Below are 6,207 nucleotides of genomic sequence, written 5' to 3'. Positions count from 1 at the left end.
AACTTCGGATCCAGTCGTTACTTATTTGGGTTTTTTTGTCCTTTTTATGACATATCAATTCTTATCTGTTTCGTAATGCCAAAGCAAGACACGTATCGAGAACGGTCCATTATATACGATTAGTTGAACACAAGTTGTTATATATATATATATATGTATATATATATACACGCACACACACACATATATATATATATATATATATATATATATATATATATATCGATGGAAATTGTAGTTTCACATCTCTCTCTACGGCATTAAAGCTTAACTAAACACGATAGAGAATTGAGAACGATTAATTATATACGCTTAATTGAAGAAAAGTTGCTATTATATATATATATATATATATATATATATATATATATATATATATATATATATATATATATTGACGGACATTGTAGTTTCACGCCTCTATCTGTGGTATTAAAGCTTAATTAAACACAACGGATCCGATTGGATTTGAACTCAACGTATGCGGATTTCATAGTCTATCTCTAAACGCTAACTAAACGCGTGATCCGCCTAGAAATCGTATATAAACGAATTATTCAACTTTTGAGCGGTAAAATTGAGCAGAAATTCTTTGTTTTGTTTTAATTTTGAAAGAAACAAGAACTGTAGCTGATTCTTTGTGCGTTTGTTTTCTAAAGGGAATCATTTCCAATTTTATATTCCTAATTTGGTGGAATGATTAAATCTCTCAGTATCAGTTATTCACATTCTTACATGACTATTTCTCGTTGGTATCAAACTGTTTTTACTCATTTGAAAAGATGCAAACTTTTGTTGAATTTGATCTTAAATTCATTTTTACTGCGCCCTTTTATCTTTTTTTTTCAATAGAAGACGTTCCTTTAGTCTATTTTTACGTTATTTATTTTCAATTATTTTAGGCCGTATGTTCGTTTTCGAGTAAGCGTACTTGTTATTCTTTCATTCCGCTGTGAGAGTATGTGCGTGCTGGTAAACGTTTATGTATATGTACGTGGATATCCGTTCTCCCTTCTTTCTCTCTCTCTCTCTCTCTCTCTCTCTCTCTCTATCTATCTATCTATTTATCTATCACTCAATCTTTATCTATCTGTCACTCAATCTATCTTTATATCTAAACATATATGTGAATGTAATGATATCTCTCTTTCTCTTTCTCTCTCTCTCTTTCTCTCTTTCTCTCTCTCTCTCTATCTATCTATCAATCTATCTATCTATCTACTATTTATCTCACTATCTACAATTATCCGTTTGTTCTTTCCGGATCACTTATCTTTTGTGATCTATTACTGACGAATTCACGCGTAAAATGCCGAACAACTGGTACTTTTCAGCGTGACTGAGTTCGAAAATAGGTTTTGGCGCTCGATTGCGCTCGTGGCAGAGTGGTGAGTGTAGGCGGCGATGACATAAAAACTGCCACGCCCCTCGCCAGCCTCCATCACAAACGGCGCAGAATTATTATTTTTTATTTTTACTTTTTTACACCAAACTCATTTTGGGTGTTCCTACTTTTTCGGTGCAGTCATCAGAACATCGATGAAAAAATAACAAAGTGTGAATATTAATATCTCTGCCTTCTTGCCTAAATCACGTACTGATCATATATTTATATAATGCAAAGCATTTGTGCATATCCCCCAAAAGTAGCCTGACTTGGTATAACCTTCAAGTGCACCCATAAATAAGGGAAAGCCTTTTGAAAAGCATTAGGGGGTGAACATTCGCCCTTATTTGCTATTACTCCCAGGTCTAGTCTGGCTCCTACTGTCTGCCAGATAAGGACACAGAACTGCACCTGGTAGTGAGGCCCCTAACTTTGGAGTTTGGTGTCGGGCTATGAAGTCATCTATCGCTTGACCAGTTCAGCAATAAATTAAATCGAAACTATGGTTTGTAGACAAATTGTTTTGAAAATATTTCTTTTGAAAACAAATTGATCTACAAAATAATAGGCAAAAATATGCATTAATAGCATAAATGAATATGAAAAGGTTTTAAGAATTTGAAACTTAAAATATTTGAACACATCTTTGAAGATAACTTTCTACGAGCCTGGCTACTTAACACAGCGTAACCTCAAGAGTTTTTCCATTTCGTTAAACAGAATTATTATCATTTGTAGATATTGTCGATTATATGTTAATAGGCGGAACACAACAAATAATAATAGGTTATCCACATCTTATTTACTCAGTCTCTCAGCACTTTCCGCACGATTCCGGCGATTCTTAACAACCCAGTCTTCTGAAGTACTCGAACATTGTAATGGATCTCAATTCAATCCAATTATCAAATCCCTTTATCAAACTATTCAGGGATCGCATCACACAGGTACAACTTCTACCTTCTTCAACTTCTACAATCTTCGGATATATGGAAGGAAATAGGGTTGAAATTCTGCGAAAATGGTGGAGCATGTTCCAGGAGGGGTGGTGGGGAGTGATAATTTGAAAGTTTGATATATGAATATCCAATGTGATAAAGTGATGAAGCAATTATACAAGATGTAGTCGTGTTCGGAAAAATGAAACAGAAAGCAATGCTCATCAGCTGAGGTGAATTTGAAGATAAAATAATAGAAGGTCGAAAAGTATCAAGAGTTGAAAAATGTGATGAAAATGTATTATTATTATTATTATTATTATTATTATTATTATTATTAATAATTAATAATTAATAATAATTAATCACTATAATAATAATAATAATAATAATAATAATAATAATAATAATAATAATAATAATAATAATAATAATAACTAGCGGGACCTATGGAAATTCCACAGTGGGCTTTTTAATAATAATAATAATAATAATAATAATAATAATAATAATAATAATAATAACCCATAAGCAGAAGTTCAAGAATCGATGACCAAAAGTTAAACTACGCTGGTACAAAAATACACAGAAAAAGGAACCGCCAAGCAACTACAAACCTATAACATGTTTGCCTACAATGTGAAACTGAGAGAACAAATTTACCATTCACGTCATAATCGCGGATTACTACACGGAGAAAAGAGAGGATGGCAAAAAGGAAAAAGAGGAACACATCATCTACCATACATAGGTCATACAAAAGATCATGACAGTAGACAAAAGGTAGAAAAAAGAACACCGACATGGCATGGATCAAATTACGATCGACAATTTTCGACAGGGGGGGGTAAACAAAAACGGGTTTCACGTAACGATGACCAATTCTACGCATGCGTCGGATGACGTCATGACGTCGTGACCTGATTTACTTTAGCGCAGTTGATTAGCGCGTTTGTTCAGTATCTAAACGTTTTGGGTTCGAATCGTGGTGTGAGATTTTTTTTTCTTCGATTTTTTAAATTTAAATATTGAACCCTGTGTTATTTAAGCCATTTTTCACGTAACGTTCGTTTTCCTGTTTTTTTTTTTTTTTTTTGTTTTTTTTTTTTTTTTGGTTTGTACTTCGCTTATTCTTAGCGACACCCCAAAACACCTGGGTATCCACCGATGTTTTAAATTTTAATATCGAAAAAGGCTTATTTAAGCCATCTTTCACGTGTTCGTTTTTCTGTTTTCATCGATCGTTTGCCTTACGTAAGATTTTTTGTGTTTTTTATGTTTTTATCACCCCCCCCCGCTTAATTAAACGTTGTTTTCTTTTCTTACTTCGCTTATAACAATGCTTACATCGTCGTCGTCGTCGTCGTCGTCGTCGTCGTCGTCGTCGTCGTCGTCGTCGTCGTCGTCGTCGTCGTAACGCTCGATGACTTTCAAACATCTTTCACTAACTCATTCTGGCTGGCCGATTTTATTTTCAAACTTCGCCTCAGGGCTTCGGGTTCGATCCTACCCCCACCCTCCGGTTTCTTTTTTATTTAACACCACACACACCTACAAAAACCCGGGCAACGCCGGGTACCGCTGCTAGTCAATTATAAAACACATTCCTAACTCGATCGTAAGTAGACTCAGTAATAACTCAAGCGATGAAAATGCATTTAACAGGTCATCCAATATCTACGAAACAGCCCTAAAAAATAGTGGATACAAAAATATTGATATCAAATATAAGCAACAAAACACTAATAACTATAATAAAATTAAAAATAGAAGAAAAAGAACTATAATTTGGTATACGGCCCCATACAATCAAATGTTAAAAACAAAACTTGACCAGAAATGTCTAGATCTTATTGAAAAACACTTTCCCGCAACCAACCCCTTACACAAAATCTTCAATAAAAATACCTTAAAGTTATCTTACAGTTGTTGCGAAAATTTAGAGATGATAATTAAGGCACATAATAACAAAATACTAAATGAAAACAATGTAAACAACAACAAAATAAACAATAAAAAAGTAGATACCATGACAAAACTAAAACTAGCACTAGCAGAAATAATAATAATAATTATTATAATAATAATAATAATAATAATAATAATAATAATAATAATAATAATAATAATAATAATAATAATAACAAACCAACCCCGGACAAGAACAACCATACCATAAATAAAAATACTAATAACGAACAAGATAAATTCAACTGTAGACACCGCACACTTTGCCCAGTTCAAAATAAATGTCTAACAAAAAGCATAGTTTATCAGGCAACAATATTTGCGAAAGAAAACCCGAATAACAAGAAATATTACGTAGGCATGACTTCCTTAGATTTCAAAACCCGATACTATGACCACAAAAGTACATTCAACAATAAAAAAACACCGTATAAAAACAACACTAGCGAATAAATACTGGGAACTCAAAGAAAGCGGACAGTCGCCGGTAATCGAATGGAAAATAATAAGACAAGCTACCACGTGTAGGCATTTAGACGACCCATGTGAATTATGCCTTCATGAAAAATTTGCTATCCTGTACTTTAAAGAACCCTCAAATCTATTAAACTGTAGAAGAGAAATAGCAAATAACTGTGTTCACAAAATAAAATTTACTCTAGGATAGCGATACAAAATAGTTTTAAAACTAACAAAAACAATAGAAAATAAACAAAAAAATAAATTAAATAAACATAAATATACATAAACGATCACACACATATATATATGTATATATATGCGCATGTATGTACACATATGTATATTTATATATAAACTAAAAAAAATGCCTACCTTAAACCACTAACCTAATTTTAAAACAGATCCTTTGTTTGATAAAATGCATGCCTATTGGCTGATAGGTAGGGGGCGGTGGATACTAGAAAGCTGATTGGCTAACTAAATCCTCAACAGAAGAGGACCATATAAAAATGATAAACAACCACAGACTTCGCGCATAAGCCTGACGAATCCTTTTTTATTTTGAATGTTTTTTCTGGGTTTTTGAATGTGTATGTGTTACCTTCTATTATTATATATATACATATATATATATATATACATATATATATATATATATATATATATATATATATTCCTTTAATATTCTCTCCAAAGCTGTATCTAGGGAATTTTTAAAACAAAGAATGAAAAAGCGATTAAAATTGCGTTTTATTCAATTTGCGAGGAGAAACAAAGTGAGAAAACGATTAAAATAAAACAGTTATGGTCGAATACCCTAGAGATTAATCACGTTCAAACCCAGGAAGCATTCCCTTTGCTTGCAAAGGGAAGGTTTTCTAAGTCAACGTGAATAGTCTCCAAGATCTTAAAGTGAATGAGCACGACTCTTAAAGTGAATGAGCACGACTCAGAATAGAAAAAGAGTCCGTGCTAAAGTTCGCTGCACAAGACGGGTTTTTAAGTAAATGGTCCGTAATTGAAGACCCGTATGTGTTAGTAACAACGTCCGTTGTCCGGTAGGTTCCATTCCTAATTTTACTGGATACATCTTGTTGGATTATTCCATCTAATCTTAATGACGTTCGACCCAAATAGTTGGCACTGCAACCACATTCAAAATTTTAAATAACGTTACTATCATGGTGGGGGGGGGGGTAGAACGTCTTTTCGAGAAGATGGTAATAAAGTTCTCGTAGAGAACACAACACGCACATTGGCAGCAAAATAACATCCATGAACTGCTGACCTTATTTGTTTGGTAAATTTCTCACTTACTGTACCCAACCAAGGCAAACGAAGATAAATTGGACATTTGGCCACTATATTCTGTTTAATCCGAGAGAATTCAGCCAATTTCCTTTGAATAACTGACCTAATCACATCTAGTGGGTACCTGTTTTTGAATAAAGT

Source organism: Euprymna scolopes, chromosome 16 (assembly GCF_053919585.1).
Source record: "Euprymna scolopes isolate OS-2025 chromosome 16, ASM5391958v1, whole genome shotgun sequence".
Lineage (NCBI taxonomy): Eukaryota > Metazoa > Mollusca > Cephalopoda > Sepiida > Sepiolidae > Euprymna > Euprymna scolopes.
The sequence above is the reverse complement of the archived record's forward strand: the minus strand, read 5'-3'. Positions refer to the sequence as shown.